The 25,171-nt window shown below is 45.1% G+C and overlaps 1 pseudogene; it reads left to right on the top strand.

The window, feature by feature from the left end:
• Positions 1–22,918, top strand: part of LOC127928255 (thyrotropin-releasing hormone-degrading ectoenzyme-like) — a 196,328-nt pseudogene extending 173,410 nt beyond the window's left edge.
• Positions 22,919–25,171: the final 2,253 nt, after the last annotated feature.

The following is a 25,171-nucleotide window of genomic DNA, read 5'->3' as shown; positions in this document are numbered from 1 at the left end:
GGTGAGTCAATATTAAATAACTTTATTGATCCATCACATGAAATTTCACAACAGCTTTGTGCTCAACTGGTGAGTAAACCATATTTAGCATCTCCTGGCTTCCACACATAGCCTACAAGCTGATGCAGTCCTTCGGAACATCTAAAATTCAAAAAGTCGGAATAAATCCATGTAATATAGTCTACACCACCACAATAAATCCATGTAATATAGTCTACACCACCACAATAAATCCATGTAATACAGTCTGCAGCACCACAATAAATCCATGTAATATAGTCTACACCACCACAATAAATCCATGTAATATAGTCTACACCACCACAATAAATCCATGTAATACAGTCTGCAGCACCACAATAAATCCATGTAATATAGTCTGCACCACCACAATAAATCCATGTAATATAGTCTGCAGCACCACAATAAATCCATGTAATATAGTCTACACCACCACAATAAATCCATGTAATACAGTCTGCACCACCACAATAAATCCATGTAATATAGTCTACACCACCACAATAAATCCATGTAATACAGCCTGCAGCACCACAATAAATCCATGTAATATAGTCTGCAGCACCACAATAAATCCATGTAATATAGTCTGCACCACCACAATAAATCCATGTAATACAGTCGACACCATCACAATAAATCCATGTAATATAGTCTACCTACACCACCACAATAAATCCATGTAATACAGTCTGCAGCACCACAATAAATCCATGTAATACAGTCGACACCATCACAATAAATCCATGTAATATAGTCTACACCACCACAATAAATCCATGTAATACAGTCTACACCATCACAATAAATCCATGTAATATGCAGCACCACAATAAATCCATACACCATCACCACAATAAATCCATGTAATACAGCCTGCAGCACCACAATAAATCCATGTAATACAGTCTACACCACCACAATAAATCCATGTAATACAGCCTGCAGCACCACAATAAATCCATGTAATACAGTCTGCAGCACCACAATAAATCCATGTAATACAGTCTGCAGCACCACAATAAATCCATTATTCTAGACGCGTCTAAAGAAACATGAAAAAAGGTAGTCTCTTTCAGAAGAACATAAGAACATTCTCTTGTTGTCCTTATGATAGGTCCTAATCCATTTATTTTTATCTTAAAAAACTCCCTAATCCCTGCCGATGACAAGCATACCCATAATATGATGCGACCTCCATTTGTATTCAGGAGACAAAGTCCATTTCTCTGACAAATATTTTGCATTATTACCTTATTGTCTTATTGCAAACAGGAAGCGTGTTTTGGAATATGTTTTATTCTGTAAAGGCTTCTTTTCCCTCTGTGATTTAGGTCGGTGTTGTGGAGTAACTTCAATGTTGTTGATCCATCCTCAGTTTTCTCCTATCACAACCATTGAACTCTGTAACTGTTTTAAAGTCACCATTGGCCTCATGGTGAAATCCCTGAGCGGTTTCCTTCCTCTCCGTCAACTAAGTTAGGTAGGACGCCTGTATCTTTGTAGTGACTGGGTGTACTGATACACCATCCAAAGTGTAGTTAATAACTTCACCAGGCTCAAAGGGATATTCTATGTTTTATTTTTTACTCATCTACCAATAGGTGCCATTCTTTGCGAGGCATTGGAAAACCTCCCTCGTCTTTGTCGTTGAGTCTGTGCTTGAAATTCACTGCTCGACTGAGGGACCTTACAGATAGTATGTGTGGAGCACAGATACGGGGTCGTCATTAAAATATGGTGTTGTACAACATCAGTGCACACAGAGTGAGTCCGTGCAACATATTATCTGACTTGCACATGTTGACTCCTCAACTTATTCAGGCCTTAATTAACAAAGGGGTGGAATACTTCATTGACTCAAGACATTTCAGTTTTTACATCGTAATTATTATTTTGTAAACATAATTCCACTTTGACGTTACGGGGAACTGTTTGTAGACAAGTGACGCGAAATCTAAATGTAATCCGTTTTAAATTCAGGCTGTAACTGAAACTAAATGTAGGGAAACGTCACGGGGTGTGAATCCTTCGCCCATGTAACGGATGTGAAACGGCCCTGTCCTTCGCCCATGTAACGGATGTGAAATGGCCCTGTCCTTCGCCCATGTAACGGATGTGAAATGGCCCTGTCCTTCGCCCATGTAACGGATGTGAAATAGCCCTGTCCTTCGCCCATGTAACGGATGTGAAATGGCCCTGTCCTTCGCCCATGTAACGGATGTGAAACAGCCCTGTCCTTCGCCCATGTAACAGATGTGAAACGGCCCTTTCCTTCGCCCATGTAACGGATGTGAAGCGGCTAGCTAGTTAGCCGTGGTACGCGCTAATAGCGTTTCAATCGGTGATGTCACTCGCTCTGAGACCTTGAAGTAGTGGTTCCCCCGCGGCTTTTGTGGAGCGATGGGTAACGATGCTTCGTGGGTGACTGATGTTGATGTGTTTTTTTTTATTTATTTATTTATTTTACCTTTATTTAACCAGGCAAGTCAGTTAAGAACCCATTATTATTTTCAATGACGGCCTGGGAACAGTGGGTTAACTGCCTGTTCAGGGGCAGAACGACAGATTTGTACCTTGTCAGCTCGGGGTTTGAACTCACAACCTTCCGGTTACTAGTCCAACGCTCTTAACCACTAGGCTACACTGTGTGCGGAGGGTTTCTGGTTCCCTCCCGGGTATGGGCGAGGGACGGCTTAAAGTTATACTGTTACACCCACACAGTAGCCATGAAACACTGCAGTGGATGGAAGAGTGTGTCTGTGTGTTGACTGACTATATACCCCAGTGGCCTTGAAACACTGCAGTGGATGGAAGAGTGTGTCTGTGTGTTGACTGACTATATACCCCAGTGGCCTTGGCCTCCCTCCTTTCTCCCTGAAACCCTTGGAGGTTCAATAGCTGGATGGTGGGACATTACGACGGGCTCCAGTCCTTAGTGGAGAGTGGGGATTCCCAGTAACCCTGCAGGTAGAGAGTGGGGATTCCCAGTAAACCTGCAGTTAGAGAGTGGGGATTCCCAGTAACCCTGCAGGTAGAGAGTGGGGATTCCCAGTAACCCTGCAGGTAGAGAGTGGGGATTCCCAGTAACCCTGCAGGTAGAGAGTGGGGATTCCCAGTAACCCTGCAGGTAGAGAGTGGGGATTCCCAGTAACCCTGCAGGTAGAGAGTGGGGATTCCCAGTAACCCTGCAGGTAGAGAGTGGGGATTCCCAGTAACCCTGCAGGTAGAGAGTGGGGATTCCCAGTAACCCTGCAGGTAGAGAGTGGGGATTCCCAGTAACCCTGCAGGTAGAGAGTGGGGATTCCCAGTAACCCTGCAGGTAGAGAGTGGGGATTCCCAGTAACCCTGCAGGTAGAGAGTGGGGATTCCCAGTAACCCTACAGGTAGAGAGTGGGGATTCCCAGTAACCCTGCAGGTAGAGAGTGGGGATTCCCAGTAACCCAGCAGGTAAAGAGTGGGGATTCCCAGTAACCCTGCAGGTAGAGAGTGGGGATTCCCAGTAACCCTGCAGGTAGAGAGTGGGGATTCCCAGTAACCCTGCAGGTAGAGAGTGGGGATTCCCAGTAACCCTGCAGGTAGAGAGTGGGGATTCCCAGTAACCCTGCAGGTAGAGAGTGGGGATTCCCAGTAACCCTGCAGGTAGAGAGTGGGGATTCCCAGTAACCCTGCAGGTAGAGAGTGGGGATTCCCAGTAACCCTGCAGGTAGAGAGTGGGGATTCCCAGTAACCCTACAGGTAGAGAGTGGGGATTCCCAGTAACCCTGCAGGTAGAGAGTGGGGATTCCCAGTAACCCTGCAGGTAGAGAGTGGGGATTCCCAGTAACCCTGCAGGTAGAGAGTGGGGATTCCCAGTAACCCTGCAGGTAGAGAGTGGGGATTCCCAGTAACCATGCAGGTAGAGAGTGGGGATTCCCAGTAACACTGCAGGTAGAGAGTGGGGATTCCCAGTAACCCTGCAGGTAGAGAGTGGGGATTCCCAGTAACACTGCAGGTAGAATCAGAGAGCTGATGGAGAGAACATGTTTATAGTACTATGTACCGTAGGATTTGACCTTTGAATACAGGTTAATACTAGGAACTAGAATACTGTACTAGAGGATTTGACCTTTAGGTTAATACCAGGAACTAGAATACTGTACTGTAGGATTTGACCTTTAGGTTAATACCAGGAACTAGAATACTGTACTGTAGGATTTGACCTTTAGGTTAATACTAGGAACTAGAATACTGTACTGTAGGATTTGACCTTTAGGTTAATACCAGGAACTAGAATACTGTACTGTAGGATTTGAGCTTTAATACAGGTTAATACCAGGAACTAGAATACTGTACTGTAGGATTTGACCTTTAGGTTAATACCAGGAACTAGAATACTGTACTGTAGGATTTGACCTTTAGGTTAATACCAGGAACTAGAATACTGTACTGTAGGATTTGACCTTTAGGTTAATACCAGGAACTAGAATACTGTACTGTTGGATTTGACCTTTAATACAGGTTAATACCAGGAACTAGAATACTGTACTGTTGGATTTGACCTTTAATACAGGTTAATACCAGGAACTAGAATACTGTACTGTAGGATTTGACCTTTAGGTTAATACTAGGAACTAGAATACTGTACCGTTGGATTTGACCTTTTAATACAGGTTAATACCAGGAACTAGAATACTGTACTGTAGGATTTGACCTTTAGGTTAATACTAGGAACTAGAATACTGTACTGTAGGATTTGACCTTTAGGTTAATACTAGGAACTAGAATACTGTACTGTAGGATTTGACCTTTAGGTTAATACTAGGAACTAGAATACTGTACCGTTGGATTTGACCTTTTAATACAGGTTAATACTGGGAACTAGAATACTGTACTGTAGGATTTGACCTTTAGGTTAATACTAGGAACTAGAATACTGTACTGTAGGATTTGACCTTTTAATACAGGTTAATACTGGGAACTAGAATACTGTACTGTAGGATTTGACCTTTAGGTTAATACTGGGAACTAGAATACTGTACTGTTGGATTTGACCTTTTAATACAGGTTAATACTAGGAACTAGAATACTGTACTGTAGGATTTGACCTTTAGGTTAATACTGGGAACTAGAATACTGTACTGTAGGATTTGACCTTTAGGTTAATACCAGGAACTAGAATACTGTACTGTAGGATTTGACCTTTAGGTTAATACCAGGAACTAGAATACTGTACTGTAGGATTTGACCTTTAGGTTAATACTAGGAACTAGAATACTGTACTGTAGGATTTGACCTTTAGGTTAATACCAGGAACTAGAATACTGTACTGTAGGATTTGACCTTTAGGTTAATACTAGGAACTAGAATACTGTACCGTCGGCTTTGACCTTTAAATACAGGTTAATACTGGGAACTAGAATACTGTACTGTAGGATTTGACCTTTAGGTTAATACTAGGAACTAGAATACTGTACTGTTGGATTTTACCTTTAATACAGGTTAATACCAGGAACTAGAATACTGTACTGTAGGATTTTACCTTTAGGTTAATACTAGGAACTAGAATAATGTACTGTAGGATTTGACCTTTTAATACAGGTTAATACTAGGAACTAGAATACTGTACTGTAGGATTTGACCTTTTAATACAGGTTAATACTAGGAACTAGAATACTGTACTGTAGGATTTGACCTTTTAATACAGGTTAATACTAGGAACTAGAATACTGTTCTGTAGGATTTGACCTTTAGGTCAATACTAGGAACTAGAATACTGTACTGTTGGATTTGACCTTTTAATACAGGTTAATACTGACTTTCCAATGTATCCAGGTTGAAGACCTCACCACCACGACTCACCAGGCTAGTTAGGGCCAGCTGTATAGACACCAGAGAGGAGATTGCAGTAAGCATGACAGGGGCCAGCTGTATAGACACCAGAGAGGAGATTGCAGTAAGCATGACAGAAGGTAGCTGTATAGACACCAGAGAGGAGATTGCAGTAAGCATGACAGGGGCCAGCTGTATAGACACCAGAGAAGAGGAGATTGCAGTAGCATGACAGGAGCCAGCTATTTGACACCAGAGGAGATTGCAGTAAGCATGACCCAGGGGCCAGCTGTATAGACACCAGAGAGGAGATTGCAGTAAGCATGACAGAGCTGTATAGACACCAGAGGAGATTCAGCATGATCAATGTATTGGGGCATTCGGAAGGGGTATGCTAGCATGGACACATCATATTGGGACCCAGGTTTTGTGACGGAGCACACCAGAGAGAGGGTGAACAAGGCCCTCTTGCAGTAAGCATGACAGAGACCCAGCTGTAGAACCCTTGCTAGTGTCCCCTATAGAGTCAGTAAGCATGACAGGGGCCCCTATATGACCACTCAGAGAGGAGATTGCAGTAAGCATGACAGGAGCCAGCTGTATAGACACCAGAGATTGCAGTAAGCATGACAGGGGCCAGCTGTATAGACACCAGAGCCAGGAGATTGCAGTAAGCATGACAGGGGCCAGCTGTATAGACACCAGAGAGGCATGACAGGGGCCAGCTGTATAGCAGAGAGAGATACAGTAAGCATGACAGGGGCCAGCTGTATAGACACCAGAGATTGCAGTAAGCATGACAGGGGCCAGCTGTATAGACACTGACGGGGGCCGCTGTATAGACCAGAGAGGAGATTGCAGTAAGCATGACAGGGGCCAGCTGTATAGACACCAGAGAGGAGATTGCAGTAAGCATGACAGGGCCAGCTGTATAGACACCAGAGAGGAGATTGCAGTAAGCATGACAGGGGCCAGCTATAGACACCAGAGAGGAGATTGCAGTAAGCATGACAGGGGCCAGCTGTATAGACACCAGAGAGGAGATTGCAGTAAGCATGACAGGGGCCTGCTGTATAGACACCAGAGAGGAGATTGCAGTAAGCATGACAGGGCCAGCTGTAAAGACACCAGAGAGAGGAGATTGCAGTAAGCATGACAGGGGCCAGCTGTATAGACAGGGACCAGCCAGCTGTATAGACACCAGAGAGGAGATTGCAGTAAGCATGACAGGGGCCAGCTGTATAGACACCAGACAGGAGATTGCAGTAAGTATGACAGGGGCCAGCTGTATAGACAGCTATATAGACACCAGAGAGGAGAGATTGCAGTAAGCATGACAGGACCCAGCTATGCCAGCTGTGACAGAGACAGCTAGACACCAGAGAGCAGATTGCAGAGAAGGTGATAAAGCATGACAGGGGCCAGCTGTATAGACACCAGAGAGGGATTGCAGTAAGCATGACAGGGGCCAGCTGTATAGACACCAGAGAGGAGATTGCAGTAAGCATGACAGGGGCCAGCTGTATAGACACCAGAGAGGAAGTTGCGATTGCAGGGAGCCAACATAGAACACCAGGAAGACTGACATGACAGGGGCCAGCTGTATAGACACCAGAGAGGAGATTGCAGTAAGCATGACAGGGGACCAGCTGTATAGACACCAGAGAGGAGATTGCAGTAAGCATGACAGGGGCCAGCTGTAAGTATGACACCAGCTATATAGAGGAGAGATTGCAGTAAGCATGACAGGGGCTAGCTGTATAGACACCAGAGAGAGATTGCAGTAAGCATGACAGGGGCCAGCTGTATAGACACCAGAGAGGGGATTGCAGTAAGCATGACAGGGGGCCAGCTGTATAGACACCAGAGAGGAGATTGCAGTAAGCATGACAGGGGCCAGCTGTATAGACACCAGAGAGGAGAAGCATGACAGGGGGCTGCAGTAGTAAGCATGACAGGGGCCAGCTGTATAGACACCAGAGGAGAGATTGCAGTAAGCATGACAGGGGCCAGCTATATAGACACCAGAGAGGAGATTGCAGTAAGCATGACATGGGCCAGCTGTATAGACACCAGAGAGGAGATTGCAGTAAGCATGACAGGGGCCAGCTGTATAGACACCAGAGATTGCAGTAAGCATGACAGGGGCCAGCTGTATAGACACCAGAGAGGAGATTGCAGTAAGCATGACAGGGGCCAGCTGTATAGAGAGGGTGTCAGGGCCAGCTGTGGGACACAGAGAGGAGATTGCAGTACGCATGACAGGGGCCAGCTGTATAGACACCAGAGAGGAGATTTGCAGTAAGCATGACAGGGGCCAGCTGTATAGACACCAGAGAGAGATTGCAGTAAGCATGACAGGGGCCAGCTGTATAGACACCAGAGGATTGCAGTGTAAGCATGACAGGGGTCAGCTGTATAGACACCAGAGAGGAGATTGCAGTAAGCATGAAAAGACAGGGGCCAGCTGTATAGACACCAGAGAGGAGATTGCAGTAAGCATGACAGGGGCCAGCTGTATAGACACCAGAGAGGAGATTGCAGTAAGCATGACAGGGGCCAGCTGTATAGACACCAGAGAGGAGATTGCAGTAAGCATGACAGGGCCAGCTGTATAGACACCAGAGAGGAGATTGCAGTAAGCATGACAGGGGCCAGCTGTATAGACACACCAGAGAGGAGATGACAGGGGCCAGCTGTATAGGCATGACAGGGGCCAGCTGTATAGACACCAGAGAGGAGATTGCAGTAAGCATGACAGGGGCCAGCTGTATAGACACCAGAGAGAAGCATTGCAGTAAAGCATGACAGGGGCCAGCTGTATAGACACCAGAGATTGCAGTAAGCATGACAGGGGCCAGCTGTATAGACACCAGAGAGAGATTGCAGTAAGCATGACATGTGGATTTTCAGGAAGCAGGGTAGTTAGTATGTAAAGTGGTTGTCAGGGCGATGAGAGTATAATTGATGGTTTATAATCCCTGCAGGTCTCCGTGATCCATCACTAATCGATCAGAAGTAAACCAGATGATCGCCTGCCACTTGGACAGCAATCCAACATCTGATCGTAGGAATTATCTGGCTGTCAAATAACAGCTATTATCCCGCGTGTTTAAAAACACATTTACTAAATGCGTCTCTCTCGGTATGCTTTTCCTGGCAACTTGTGTCATCTGGGGCTAATGAAGATGCCTGGAGAGAAAACAGTGATAATACCCAGAATCCTTATTACCATAACTATGTTTCTTGAGAGGAGGAGAACAAGGGGCATTAGTTTGCAGGCTGTGGAACAGAGAGTAGAGAATCTGGACACATTGTGCCAGACAGGCCAGGGAGACAGAAGGCAGGAGACACACCAACAAGCTCTACAGCTAATTAGTATGAGTCACAGGTCCTGCAGGAAGGGTATTGGCTGCCTGAGGGGAGAGTTAGAGGAGTGTGTGGGGTGAGGTAGGGGGGTGGAGGAGCTTGTGCTACGTGCCAAGGCACCCACCTCACCCTCTCTAATGTGTGTCAACGCTGAATAAAATGCCACGCGCCTATAAAACGCCAAGGCACCCCTCACCAGTGTGTGTGTGTGTGTGTGTGTGTGTGTGTGTGTGTGTGTGTGTGTGTGTGTGTGTGTGTGTGTGTGTGTGTGTGTTTGTGTGTGTGTGTGCGCCCTCACCCCTCTACCATTGTAATCCAGGCAGGGCAGAATAGAGCAGAGCATGTGTAGCAGCTGTGATCCTGTCCCTCTGAGACCTGGGGAACAATGAGTCTGTTACGCTCCACAGGACCAGGAAGAAGCTACCTAGCAGAGGATGAAGCTGCTGGAGCTTTAGGGCTAATTGAATGGAGTGAATCATTTACTTTTACAATGTACAGGGGCTGTGTCACAAATGGCTCCCATAGTAGAAGCAGGAATGTCGTTTCTCTCAGAATCAATGATTTTACGGCTTTAAAGACACACTTGAATTTCACACCACATGCGCTACTGAAGGTGAAAATAAAACCCATGTCTGTGATTAGATCAGTGTGTGTGTGTGTGTCCGTGCCTGTTTGCGTGTTTTTTTCATGGGGGTTATCTTAGGCACGTAAGTGATACTCCATCTACAGACAAGAAAACTGGACAGGATAGACAAGATGTGCCTTCCAGCTCCCCCGCCTCGGCTCTGAGGCTCTGGGGCTCTGGGGCCTGGAGGCTCTGGGGCTCTGGGGCTCTGAGGCTCTGGGGCTCTGGGGCTCTGAGGCCTTGAGGCTCCTAGGGCTCCTGAGGCTCTGGAGGCTCTGGGGCTCTGGGGCTCTGAGGCTCTGAGGCCTGAGGCTCTGAGGGCTCTGGGGCTCTGAGGCTCTGAGGCTCTGGGGCTCTGGGCTCTGAGGCTCTGGGGCTCTGAGGCTCTGGGGATCTGGGGCTCTTGAGGCTCTGGGGCTCTGAATAGAGGCTCTGAGGCTTGAGGTTCTGAGGCTCTGGGGCTCCTGGGGCCTCTGAGGATGTTTTTATTAATGCTCTGATGGCTCTGAGGCTGGAATAGCCCTGCATTTGGACCACGTTCTGTCTCTCCTCTGAACGAGGTGATTCAGCGCTGCATAGGCCTTCTCCTGATGGGCTCTGAGGTGATCTGGGGCCTTCCTGATAGACCACGTTCAGCCTGCTCTAAAACGGGTGATCTCTGCATAAACCTGCCTTCCCCTGGGGACTCTTCAGCCTGCTCTGGGTGATCTGGGGCTTCTGAGGATCACGTTCAGCCTGCTCTAAACGAGGTGATCTCAGCGCTGCATAAAATAAACCCTGCCTTCCTGAGGACCATGTTCAGCCTCTGAGGTGATCTCAGCGCTGCATAAACCCTGGGCTTCCCTGATTTCAGCCTATTGAAGTGATCTCAGCACTGCATAAACCCTGCCTTCCCTGATAGACCACGCTCACCTACTCTAAAACGAGGTGATCTCAGCGCTAATAAACCCTGTTCCCTCAGACCACGTTCAGCCTGCTCTAAAACGAGGTGATCTCAGCGCTGCATAAACCCTGCCTTCCCTGATAGACCATGACTAAAAACGAGGTGATCTCAGCGCTGCATAAACCCTGCCTTCCCTGATAGACCACGTTCAGCCTGCTCTAAAACGAGGTGATCTCAGCGCTGCATAAACCCTGCCTTCCTGGGATAGACCACGTTCAACCTGCTCTAAAACGAGGTGATCTCAGCGCTGCATAAACCCCTGCCTTCCTGATAGACCACGTTCAGCCTGCTCTAAAACGAGGTGATCTCAGCGCTGCATAAACCCTGCCTTCCCTGATAGACCACCCTGCTCTAAACGAGGTGATCTCAGCTGCATAAACCCTGTCTGATAGACCACGTGCCTGCTCTAAAACGAGGTGATCTCAGCGCTGCATAAACCCTGCCTTCCTGATAGACCACGTTCAGCCTGCTCTAAAACGAGGTGATCTCAGCGCTGCATAAACCCTGCCTTCCTGGGATAGACCACGTTCAGCCTGCTCTAAAACGAGGTGATCTCAGCACTGCATAAACCCTGCCTTCCTGATAGACCACGGCTTCAGCCTGCTCTAAAACGAGGTGATCTCAGCGCCTGCATAAACCCTGCCTTCCCTGATAGACCACGTTCAGCCTGCTCTAAAACGAGGTGATCTCAGCGCTGCATAAACCCTGCCTTCCCTGATAGACCACGTTCAGCCTGCTCTAAACGAGGTGATCTCAGCGCTGCATAAACCCTGCCTTCCCTGATAGGACCATGTTCAGCCTGCTCTAAAACGAGGTGATCTCAGCACTGCATAAACCCTGCCTTCCTGATAGACCTGCTCAGCCTGCTCTAAACGAGGTGATCTCAGCGTTGCATAAACCCTGCCTTCCCTGATAGACCACGTTCAGCCTGCTCTAAAACGAGGTGATCTCAACACAGCTCCGGCGACGACCTTTTACATTCCCAGAAGACTCAGAAAGACGAAATAATTTCCTGTGTGTGAGGGGCCATTTTATTTTCTGTCGTCTGGTTTGGTCGGTTGGGTCGGAAAGGGGAAATAAGTTATGCTGTAGCGGTGTGTGAGCTGCTGGGGATTTGTGGATGGTGTTGCAACATGTGCTCAAAAATCAGTGTTTGGAAACTTAGAGAAACTAACAGGAACTTAATGTTCCATCTCCACAGGGTGTTCTGTTATTTACACATCATAGCTGTGCGATCAGGAAACAGAGAAGAATGATAATTGGATACAGGAGACCCATCTCCCAAACAGCTGACCAGGCGGGTACAGGAGACCCGTCTCCAAACAGCTGATCAGACGGGTACAGGAGACCCGTCTCCCAAACAGCTGACCAGGTGGGTACAGGAGACCCGTCTCTCAAACAGCTGACCAGGCGGGTACAGGAGACCCGTCTTCCCAAACAGCTGACCAGGCGGGTACAGGAGACCCATCTCCCAAACAGCTGATCAGGGCGGGTACAGAGACCCGTCTCCCAAACAGCTGACCAGGCGGGTACAGGAGACCCGTCTCCCAAACAGCTGACCAGGCGGGTACAGGAGACCCGTCTCCCAAACAGCTGACCAGGCGGGTACAGGAGACCCGTCTCCCAAACAGCTGATCAGGTGGGTACAGGAGACCCGCTCCCAAACAGCTGATCAGGCGGGTACAGGAGACCCGCCTCCCAAACAGCTGACCAGGTGGATACAGGAGACCTGTCTCCCAAACAGCTGATCAGGGCGGGTACAGGAGACCCGTCTCCCAAACAGCTGACCAGGTGGATACAGGAGTCCCATCTCCCAAAAAGCCTTACCAGGCGGGTACAGGAGTCCCGTCTCCCAAACAGCTGACCAGGCGTACAGGAGTCCCATCTCCCAAACCCTTACCTGGCGTACAGGAGTCACATCTCCCAAACATCTGGAAAGACGGATACAGGAGTCCCGCCTCCCAAACATCTGATAGACGGGTACAGGAGTCCCGTCTCCCCAAACATCTGGAAAGACGGATACAGGAGTCCCATCTCCCAAACATCTGGAAAAGACGGATACAGGAGTCCCATCTCCCAAACATCTGGAAAGACAGATACAGGAGTCCCGTCTCCCAAACATCTGGAAAAACGGATACAGGAGTCCCATCTCCCAAACATCTGGAAAGACGGGTAGGAGACCCATCTCCCAAACATCTGGAAAGACGGATACAGGAGTCCCATCTCCCAAACATCTGGAAAGACGGATACAGGAGTCCCGTCTCCCAAACATCTGGAAAAACGGGTACAGGAGTCCCATCTCCCAAACAGCTGGAAAGACGGATACAGGAGTCCCATCTCCAAAAGACGGATGAAGGCGGGAAACTGAAAACTGACTAAATTGTATGCACTCACTAGTGACTGAAAGGTCCATGTAAATGTAGAATGATGACTGAGTATCCGGTGAATGTGAATCACAATAGAATACAGATCACTCATCAAAAGAGGTCCGACACGAGGTGGATTCTACACGGAAGACGTGGCTGTGTGGGTTTTTACATCTGTATCTGTTCACTAAAGCATTAGATTGATTAAGAGGACTGGAGCTCTCACAGGAGCCATTTGACTACGGGAGGCAATTGCTCTTCCTCTAAACAAACGTCTTGGTGTTTTAGAAGTCTGTTGCATAAGCCCGGGTCGAGGTATAAAACTACATCGTCCTATCAGTTCAAGAGCACAGAGTCTGGTGAAGAGAAACAGGATATATATAGTCCCATCTATATAAACATCTGGAAAGATATATATACATATATATATATATATCAAACATCTGGAAAGAACAAAAGAAGTGTGAGTCCAGGAACCAACGTCCTGTTACCTCCCTGCATGTATAATGCAAATTGGAAACGGATATACCGTGGCGCTGTCTTTTTCTGTAAACATTCTGTTGCCTGCTTGACATTTTCGCCTCATTTGCATAACCGGCTATATCTAGATTTGATACGGTCTCATCAGCTTCATGCTTTCTGAGGCAGACATGGTATTAAAAGTGTATTTTTGGTCATTGAATTTAAAACATTCTCCTCCAGACTGAGTCTGTCTTAATGTGTTTCTATTTCTACGCCTCCCCAGACTGAGTCTGTCTTAATGTGTTTCTATTTCTACGTTCTCCTCCAGACTGAGTCTGTCTTAATGTGTTTCTATTTCTACGTTCTCCTCTAGACCGCGTCTGTCTTAATGCGTTTCTATTTCTAGGTTCTCCCTCTAGACTGAGTCTGTCTTAATGTGTTTCTATTTCTAAGACTGAGTCTGTCTTAATGTGTTTCTATTTCTACTTTCTCCTCCAGACTAAGTCTGTCTTAATGTGTTTCTATTTAGCTCACTCCAGACTGAGTCTGTCTTAATGTGTCCTATTTCTACGTTCTCCTCCAGACTGATCTGTCTTGATGTATTTCCGTTCTCCTCCAGACTGAGTCTGTCTTAATGTGTTTCTATTTTCTATTCTCCTCCAGACTGACTGTCTTGATGTGTTTCTATGTCTACGTTTCTCCTCAAGACTGAGTCTGTCTTAATGTGGATTTCTATTTCTACGTTCTCCTCCAGACGTCTGTCTGTGTTTTCTATTTCTGTTCTCCCTCAGACTGAGTCTGTCTTAAGTGTTTCTATTTCTACGTTCTCTCCAGACTAAGTCTGTCTAGATTGTTTCTATTTCTGTTCTCCTCCAGACTGAGTCTGTCTTGATGTGTTTCTATTTCTACGTTCTCCTCCAGACTGAGTCTGTCTTAATGTGTTTCTATTTCTACTGCTCCTCCAGACTAAGTCTGTCTTAATGTGTTTCTATTTCTACGTTCTCCTCCAGACTGAGTCTGTCTTAATGTGTTTCTATTTCTACGTTCTCCTCCAGACTAAGCCTCTGGTCTATTTCTACGTTCTCCTCCAGACTGAGTCTGTCTTGATGTGTTTCTATTTCTACGTTCTCCTCCAGACTGAGTCTGTCTTAATGGTTTCTATTTCTAGTTCTCCTCCAGAAACTGTCTTAATGTGTTTCTATTTCTACGTTCTCCTCCAGACTGAGTCTGTCTTAATGTGTTTCTATTTCTATCCTCCAGACTGAGTCTGTCTTAATGTGTTTCTATTTCTACGAGACTAAGTCTGTCTTAATGTGTTTCTATTTCGTTCTCCTCCAGACTGAGTCTGTCTTAATGTGTTTCTATTTCTATTTCTCCTCCAGACTGAGTCTGTCTTGATGTGTTTCTATTTCCTCGCTCTCAAACTGAGTCTGTCTTAATGTGTTTCTATTTCTACGTGACTGAGTCTGTCTTGATGTGTTTCAATATCATTCTCCTGACTGCCTGTCTTAATGTGTTTCTATTTTACGTTCTCCTCCAGACTGAGTCTGCATAATGTGTTTCTATTGTTCTCCTCCAGACTGAGTCTGTCTTGAGCTTCTATGCTTTCTCCTCCAGACTGAGTCTGTCTGATGTGTTTCTATTTCTATTAAAGACTGAGTCTGTCTTGATGTGTTTCTATTTCTATTCTCCTCCAGACTGAGTCTGTCTTAATGTGTTTCTATTTCTACGTTCTCCTCCAGACTAAGTCTGTCTTAATGTGTTTCTATTTCTATCGTTCTCCTCCAGACTGAGTCTGTCTTAATGTGTTTCTATTTCTACGTTCTCCTCCAGACTGAGTCTGTCTTGATGTGTTTCTATTTCTACGTTCTCCTCAGACTGAGTCTGTCTTAATGTGTTTCTTTATTTACTAGTTTAATAGCAGAAGTGGATCACTTGACTTCACAGAAGCACCTCAGCCAGGAATCTTGTTCTCCCACTGGATGCTGACAGCTCTATGGCCTGACTGTGTCTATTGTGACTGCTGACAGCTCTATGGCCTGACTGTGTCTATTGTGACTGCTGACAGCTCTATGGTCTGACTGTGTCTATTGTGACTGCTGACAGCTCTATGGTCTGACTGTGTCTATTGTGACTGCTGACAGCTCTATGGCCTGACTGTGTCTATTGTGACTGCTGACAGCTCTATGGTCTGCCTGTGTCTATTGTGACTGCTGACAGCTCTATGGCCTGACTGTGTCTATTGTGACTGCTGACAGCTCTATGGCCTGACTGTGTCTATTGTGACTGCTGACAGCTCTATGGCCTGACTGTGTCTATTGTGACTGCTGACAGCTCTATGGTCTGACTGTGTCTATTGTGACTGCTGACAGCTCTATGGCCTGACTGTGTCTATTGTGACTGCTGACAGCTCTATGGTCTGACTGTGTCTATTGTGACTGCTGACAGCTCTATGGCCTGACTGAGTCTATTGTGACTGCTGACAGCTCTATGGCCTGACTGTGTCTATTGTGACTGCTGACAGCTCTATGGCCTGACTGTGTCTATTGTGACTGCTGACAGCTCTATGGTCTGACTGTGTCTATTGTGACTGCTGACAGCTCTATGGCCTGACTGTGTCTATTGTGACTGCTGACAGCTCTATGGCCTGACTGTGTCTATTGTGACTGCTGACAGCTCTATGGCCTGACTGTGTCTATTGTGACTGCTGACAGCTCTATGGCCTGACTGTGTCTATTGTGACTGCTGACAGCTCTATGGTCTGACTGTGTCTATTGTGACTGCTGACAGCTCTATGGCCTGACTGTGTCTATTGTGACTGCTGACAGCTCTCTGATGGCCTGACTGTGTCTATTGTGACTGCTGACAGCTCTATGGCCTGACTGTGTCTATTGTGACTGCTGACAGCTCTATGGTCTGACTGAGTCTATTGTGACTGCTGACAGCTCTATGGCCTGACTGTGTCTATTGTGACTGCTGACAGCTCTATGGTCTGACTGTGTCTATTGTGACTGCTGACAGCTCTATGGCCTGACTGTGTCTATTGTGACTGCTGACAGCTCTATGGCCTGACTGTGTCCATTGTGACTGTTGACAGCTCTATGGCCTGACTGTGTCTATTGTGACTGCTGACAGCTCTGACAGCTCCATGGTCTGACTGTGTCTATTGTGACTGCTGACAGCTCTATGGTCTGACTGTGTCTATTGTGACTGCTGACAGCTCTATGGTCTGACTGTGTCTATTGTGACTGCTGACAGCTCTATGGCCTGACTGTGTCTATTGTGACTGCTGACAGCTCTATGGTCTGACTGTGTCTATTGTGACTGCTGACAGCTCTATGGCCTGACTGTGTCTATTGTGACTGCTGACAGCTCTATGGTCTGACTGTGTCTATTGTGACTGCTGACAGCTCTATGGTCTGACTGTGTCCATTGTGACTGCTGACAGCTCTATGGTCTGACTGTGTCTATTGTGACTGCTGACTCTATGGTCTGACAGCTCAGCTATGGTCTGACTGTGTCTATTGTGACTGCTGACAGCTCTATGGCCTGACTGTGTCTATTGTGACTGCTGACAGCTCTATGGCCTGACTGTGTCTATTGTGACTGCTGACAGCTCTATGGTCTGACTGTGTCTATTGTGACTGCTGACAGCTCTATGGCCTGACTGTGTCTATTGTGACTGCTGACAGCTCTATGGTCTGACTGTGTCTATTGTGACTGCTGACAGCTCTATGGCCTGACTGTGTCTATTGTGACTGCTGACAGCTCTATGGTCTGACTGTGTCTATTGTGACTGCTGACAGCTCTATGGCCTGACTGTGTCTATTGTGACTGCTGACAGCTCTATGGCCTGACTGTGTCTATTGTGACTGTTGACAGCTCTATGGTCTGACTGTGTCTATTGTGACTGCTGACAGCTCTATGGTCTGACTGTGTCTATTGTGACTGTGACAGCTCTATGGTCTGACTGTGTCTATTGTGACTGCTGACAGCTCTATGGTCTGACTGTGTCTATTGTGACTGCTGACAGCTCTATGGTCTGACTGTGTCTATTGTGACTGCTGACAGCTCTATGGTCTGACTGTGTCTATTGTGACTGTTGACAGCTTGTGACTGTGACTGACAGCTCTATGGTCTGACTGTGTCTATTGTGACTGCTGACAGCTCTATGGTCTGACTGTGTCTATTGTGACTGCTGACAGCTCTATGGTCTGACTGTGTCTATTGTGACTGCTGACAGCTCTATGGCCTGACTGTGTCTATTGTGACTGCTGACTCTATGGCCTGACTGTGTCTATTGTGACTGTTGACAGCTCTATGGCCTGACTGTGTCTATTGTGACTGCTGACAGCTCTATGGCCTGACTGTGTCTATTGTGACTGCTGACAGCTCTATGGCCTGACTGTGTCTATTGTGACTGCTGACAGCTCTATGGCCTGACTGTGTCTATTGTGACTGCTGACAGCTCTATGGCCTGACTGTGTCTATTGTGACTGCTGACAGCTCTATGGCCTGACTGTGTCTATTGTGACTGCTGACAGCTCTATGGTCCTGACTGTGTCTATTGTGACTGCTGACAGCTCTATGGTCTGACTGTGTCTATTGTGACTGCTGACAGCTCTATGGTCTGACTGTGTCTATTGTGACTGCTGACAGCTCTATGGCCTGACTGTGTCTATTGTGACTGCTGACAGCTCTATGGTCTGACTGTGTCTATTGTGACTGCTGACAGCTCTATGGCCTGACTGTGTCTATTGTGACTGCTGACAGCTCTATGGTCTGACTGTGTCTATTGTGACTGCTGACAGCTCTGGCCTGACTGTGTCTATTGTGACTGTCAGCTGACTGTGTCTATTGTGACTGCTGACAGCTCTATGGCCTGACTGTGTCTATTGTGACTGCTGACAGCTCTATGGCCTGACTGTGTCTATTGTGACTGCTGACAGCTCTATGGTCTGACTGTGTCTATTGTGACTGCTGACAGCTCTATGGTCTGACTGTGTCTATTGTGACTGCTGACAGCTCTATGGTCTGACTGTGTCTATTGTGACTGCTGACAGCTGACAGCTCTATGGACTGTTGACTGGCCTGACTGTGTCTATTGTGACTGCTGACAGCTCTATGGTCTGACTGTGTCTATTGTGACTGCTGACAGCTCTATGGCCTGACTGTGTCTATTGTGACTGCTGACAGCTCTATGGTCTGACTGTGTCTATTGTGACTGCTGACAGCTCTATGGCCTGACTGTGTCTATTGTGACTGCTGACAGCTCTATGGTCTGACTGTGTCTATTGTGACTGCTGACAGCTCTATGGCCTGACTGTGTCTATTGTGACTGTTGACAGCTCTATGGTCTGACTGTGTCTATTGTGACTGTTGACAGCTCTATGGCCTGACTGTGTCTATTGTGACTGTTGACAGCTCTATGGCCTGACTGTGTCTATTGTGACTGTTGACAGCTCTATGGCCTGACTGTGTCTATTGTGACTGTGACAGCTGACAGCTCTATGGCCTGACTGTGTCTATTGTGACTGCTGACAGCTCTATGGTCTGACTGTGTCTATTGTGACTGCTGACAGCTCTATGGCCTGACTGTGTCTATTGTGACTGCTGACAGCTCTATGGTCTGACTGTGTCTATTGTGACTGCTGACAGCTCTATGGTCTGACTGTGTCTATTGTGACTGCTGACAGCTCTATGGTCTGACTGGTCTATTGTGACTGTGGGACAGCTCTATGGTGACTGTGTCTATTGTGACTGCTGACAGCTCTATGGCCTGACTGTGTCTATTGTGACTGTTGACAGCTCTATGGCCTGACTGTGTCTATTGTGACTGCTGACAGCTCTATGGCCTGACTGTGTCTATTGTGACTGCTGACAGCTCTATGGCCTGACTGTGTCTATTGTGACTGCTGACAGCTCTATGGCCTGACTGTGTCTATTGTGACTGCTGACAGCTCTATGGTCTGACTGTGTCTATTGTGACTGCTGACAGCTCTATGGCCTGACTGTGTCTATTGTGACTGCTGACAGCTCTATGGTCTGACTGTGTCTATTGTGACTGCTGACAGCTCTATGGTCTGACTGTGTCTATTGTGACTGTTGACAGCTCTATGGCCTGACTGTGTCTATTGTGACTGCTGACAGCTCTATGGCCTGACTGTGTCTATTGTGACTGCTGACAGCTCTATGGTCTGACTGTGTCTATTGTGACTGCTGACAGCTCTATGGCCTGACTGTGTCTATTGTGACTGCTGACAGCTCTATGGCCTGACTGTGTCTATTGTGACTGCTGACAGCTCTATGGTCTGACTGTGTCTATTGTGACTGCTGATACTATGGTCTGACTGTGTCTATTGTGACTGTTGACAGCTCTATGGGCTCAGACTGTGTCTATTGTGACTGCTGACATGAAATACATTATCCATGTTATAGCCTCACTGCTGGAAGACGTTATCAGTCAGATTACTGCCGACCACATTACCCAGAGACTTTATCAATCAGATTACTGCTGGACTACATTACCCAGAGACTTTATCAGTCAGATTACTGCTGGACTACATTACCCACAGACTTTATCAGTCAGATTACTGCTGGACTACATTACCCACAGATTTATCAGTCAGATTACTGCTGGACTACATTACCCACAGACTTATCAGTCAGATTACTGCTGGACTACATTACCCAGAGACTTTATCAATCAGATTACTGCTGAACTACATTACCCAAAGCCTTTATCAGTCAGATTACTGCTGGACTACATTACCCACAGATTTATCAGTCAGATTACTGCTGGACTACATTACCCACAGATTTATCAGTCAGATTACTGCTGGACTACATTACCCACAGACTGTATCAGTCAGATTTCTGCTGGAATACATTACCCAAAGATTTTATCAGTCAGATTACTGATGGACTACATTACCCACAGATTTATCAGTCAGATTACTGCTGGACTACATTACCCAAAGACTGTATCAGTCAGATTACTGCTGACTACATTACCCAGAGACTCTATCAGTCGATTACTGCTGGACTACATTACTCACAGACTTTATCAGTCAGATTACTGCTGGACTACATTACCCAGAGACTGTATCAGTCAGATTACTGCTGGACTACATTACCCATACAGAGTACTTTAAACTTCTGAATTTAGTAAGAGGTGACCATGTTTTTATTGTACTTTTGTACTCACACCAGATGTTCCATTGTAAGGATGATTCCCTAAATAAACAGTGCCCTCGTATGAGGACAATAATATACACTCTTTTATTCACAGTCCTTCTTCTTCTTCTTCTTCTTATCCTCCAGGCCAGCTGAATCTTTCTCTGAGCTCAGATTTGGTCCCAGATCAAGATGTCATCGGATGTCATCATCCACGCGGGAAGGAACCCGCATGGAAGACACTTAGCCTGGAGCTACTTCAGGGAGAAGTGACATCTTGAATTCACGGTAAGAGATTCAAGGGCCTCAGACATTGTATTATGTGTGACAGGACTAACGTTCCTGTGTTGCCATAGTGATGTATTATAGTGTTCCTGTGTTTCCAGTGTGAGTGATAATGTTCCTGTAGTGTTTATGGTATTCCTGTGTTTCCATAGTGATATATTAATGTTCCTGTTGTTTCCATAGTGATGCATTATAGTATTCCTGTTGTTTCCATAGTGATGCATTATAGTATTCCTGTGTTTCCATAGTGATATATTATAGTGTTCCTGTTGTTTCCATAGTGATGTATTATAGTGTTCTGTTGTTTCCATAGTAATGTATTAAATATATTATAGTGTTCCTGTGTTTCCATAGTGATTTATAGTATTCCTGTTTTCCATAGTGATGTATTATAGTATTCCTGTGTTTCCATAGTGATGTATTATAGTGTTCCTGTTGTTTCCATAGTAATGTATTAAGTGTTCCTGTTGTTTCCATAGTGATGTATTATAGTATTCCTGTGTTTCCATAGTGATGTATTATAGTGTTACTGTTGTTTCCATAGTGATGTATTATAGTGTTACTGTGTTTCCATAGGGATGTATTATAGTGTTCCTGTGTTTCCATAGTGATGTATTAAAGTGTTAGTATTTCCAGAGTGATATATTATAGTTTCCATAGTGATATATTATAGTGTTCCTGTGTTTCCATAGTGATGTATTAATGTATTAAAGTGTTCCTGTTGTTGCCATAGTGATGTATTATAGTATTCCTGTGTTTCCATAGTGATGTATTATAGTGTTACTGTTGTTTCCATAGTGATGTATTATAGTGTTCCTGTGTTTCCATAGTGATGTATTATAGTGTTACTGTTGTTTCCATGTTGTATTATAGTGTTCCTGTGTTTTCATAGTGATATATTATAGTGTTCCTGTTGTTTCCATAGTGATATATTATAGTGTTCCTGTGTTTCCATAGTGATATATTATAGTGTTCCTGTGTTTCCACAGTGATATATTATAGTGTTACTGTGTTTTCCATTATATATTATTATAGTGTTCCTGTGTTTCCATAGTGATATATTATAGTGTTCCTGTTGTTTCCATAGTGATATATTATAGTGTTCCTGTGTTTCCATAGTGATGTATTATAGTGTTCCTGTTGTTTCCATATATATTATAGTGATATATTATAGTGTTCCTGTGTTTCATAGTGATATTATAGTGTTCCTGTTGTTGCCATAGTGATGTATTATAGTGTTCCTGTGTTTCCATAGTGATGTATTATAGTGTTCCTGTTGTTTCCATAGTGATGTATTATAGTGTATTGTGTTTGTGTAATGGTAGGTTGACTTCACAAAATGAATTTAAATGTACATGGACAATGAAGTAGATATTATTGTATGTCAGATATATTTTACAGTAAATTATTTCTGCTTATATGTCTTTTATGTTTGAATAATTCCAGTGCTTGTTTTGCATTCTAGTTTATGGGATCTATTTGGGATGGGATCTATTGGACCATTTGGGATCTATTTAACCATTTGTAAACAGATTCACATACAGTACTGTACTTTTGTAGAGTATCATTAAAAGTGTGTTGTGATTTCAAGGCGATACATACTTGATGCAATCTAGATTCCAGATACTGTAGAAGTGACTGAAAATGACATTTGTGATGGTTGATCTTCCCCCAGAGCTCTTTGGGACAGTGTTCAGCGAAGCCCGGTAGAACAACAGTGTTTGTAAAAGCCTTTCTTCACAAAACCTCTGCTCTCCATGTTTAGGTACGGAGGCCTTCATGACCTCTAAGCTAATCAGTGGGGTGACTGAATTCCTGAACACAGAGACGGAGCTGAATGAGGTACGTTTATTTATTAAGGTTCACTCAGGGTATTACAGTCTTTAGTAACACACTACCAGATGTTATTGTATGATGTGATATATTTAACTACATTGTAAATTACACTTTTTTTTTTAAATGTAAAATAAATCTGAATATTGCTAACTTGGGATTTTATTTTTAAATAGCAGTATGATTATAACAGGTACATGCCATTTACTAATCTGTCCTGCTCCGTTAAATTATTATTAACATTGATTTGATGGAGACAGTCTGGGGCTAGAGCTCCTTTTAAAATCCAACGTTCTCTAAAAACCATACCTTTATTTCTCATCACAAAGTAAGTCTTTTTTTAGTGTTTTCTCACTGATCAGTGGGCATCAGTACCGGTCCAGTAAGCCCATCTGACAGAACCATAGAGAAGAGACCTAAACCTTAAAGGGATGTTTTATACTGTACGAGTTATTTTTGTTATTTGTTCTCTGCAGTCACTAATTGGCAAAAAAAAAAGAAAAAAAAGCTTTTCTGAAGTTCTGAACTTCAAAGAAACTTCCTGTTTGTTTTTGTGTCTGGGAGTAATTCAAAACATCCGTCTGCATATTACGGCTTATGCATACAGTAGGCCTATATATGAGCCCAAGCCTGGAAAAAGAAAACATGAATTAAATTAATAATTGTGCTGTTACACAATACATAGACCACTGCATATTACACACGGCAGAATTATTATTATTTTTAAATACTGATTTAAGTTATCTTTGGTACAGAATTGGTCTAGCCTAAATTAAACACATTTAGAGTTTTCCTACAATTAAAGGGGATTTGTATTTGATTTTCAATAGTCTACTAATTGGGTATTTTTATATTTTGATAATTATCTCACCACCGTACGTTTCCATCTCCTCCTCTCTTCTTCTTCATTCCTTTCTCCAGCATGCAGAGAGAAGGGCCTGTCAACAGTTACATGAAATGTGTTTTTATTGTGAAAAGCACTGGGTAGCTGCAGGAACAGAGTTTGAGAGACCATTTTTCTCTTCCCTGTTCCTGGCCATTTGATAATGGGCCATTCTAAATCTGAACTCATTTTATTAGTTTATATTAGTAAAGACAAGGTTAAATGGAGAATAGTCTGATGGGTGAAAATGCAGTGCATTCGGAAAGTATTCAGACCCCATTACTTTTTCCACATTGTTACGTTACCAACTTTTTTAAATGGATTCAATGTTTCCGTTATTACACACAATAACCTATAATCACAAAGCAAAGACAGGTTTCTACATTTTCTGGCAAAAATAAGTGTTCAGACCCTTTACTCAGTACTTTGTTGAAGCACCTTTGGCAGCGATTACAGCCTCGAGTCTTCTTGGGTGTGATGCTACAAGCATTGGCACACCTGTATTTGAGGAGTTTCTCCCATTCTTCTCTGCAGATCCTCAAGCTCAGTCAGGTTGGTTGGGGAGCGTTGCTGCACAGCTATTTTCAGGTCTCTCCAGAGATGTTCGATCGGGTTCAAGTCCGGGCTCTGGCTGGGCCACTCAAGGACATTCAGAGACTTGCCCTGAAGCCAATCCTGCGTTGACTTGACTGTGTGCTTAGGGTCATTGTCCTGTTGGAAGGTGAACCTTCGCCCCAGTCTGAGGTCATGAGTGCTCTGGAGCAAGTTTTCATCAAGGCTCTCTTTGTACATTGCTCCGTTCATCTTTCCCTAGATCCTGACTAGTCTCCCAGTCCCCGCCGGTTAATTAACCAGAAGAAGCCTGGAGATGCTAAACACATTTATGTTAATTAACCATCAGTTACCGTGACACCTGCAGCCTGTTTTGCATTTTTTACATTTCATGACCGCCACCGCCCTATCTGGACCAGAGATATTTTGTCTTCTTTCTTAAACATTATTTTATTCTGTAATGACCACAAGTGTCTCTGATATCTTCCAAAGTAATAATTCACAGCAAAGGACATGTTTGTCTGTTCCGCTCGGCCCAGATTCAGATTTAGGAAATCTATTTATTTATTTACATTTTGTTTACCATTTTTTTTCTCTCCCAATTGATAGTTACAGTCTTGTCCCATCGCTCCAATTCCCGTACGGTCTCGGGAGAAGCGAAGGTCGAGAGCCGTGCGTCCTCCAAAACACAGCCTGATAAGCAGCTTGTTGACACACTGCCCTGCTAAACCCAGAAGCCAGCCGCACCAATGTGTCGGAGGAAACACTGCACACCTGGTGACCGTGACAACGTGCACTGCACCCAGCCCGCCACAGAGCAGCGATGGGACAAGGACATCCCGGCC

Source organism: Oncorhynchus keta, unplaced genomic scaffold (genome assembly GCF_023373465.1).
Source record: "Oncorhynchus keta strain PuntledgeMale-10-30-2019 unplaced genomic scaffold, Oket_V2 Un_scaffold_2522_pilon_pilon, whole genome shotgun sequence".
NCBI classification, from domain to species: Eukaryota; Metazoa; Chordata; class Actinopteri; order Salmoniformes; family Salmonidae; genus Oncorhynchus; species Oncorhynchus keta.
This window is presented reverse-complemented; position numbering and strand designations above follow the sequence as displayed.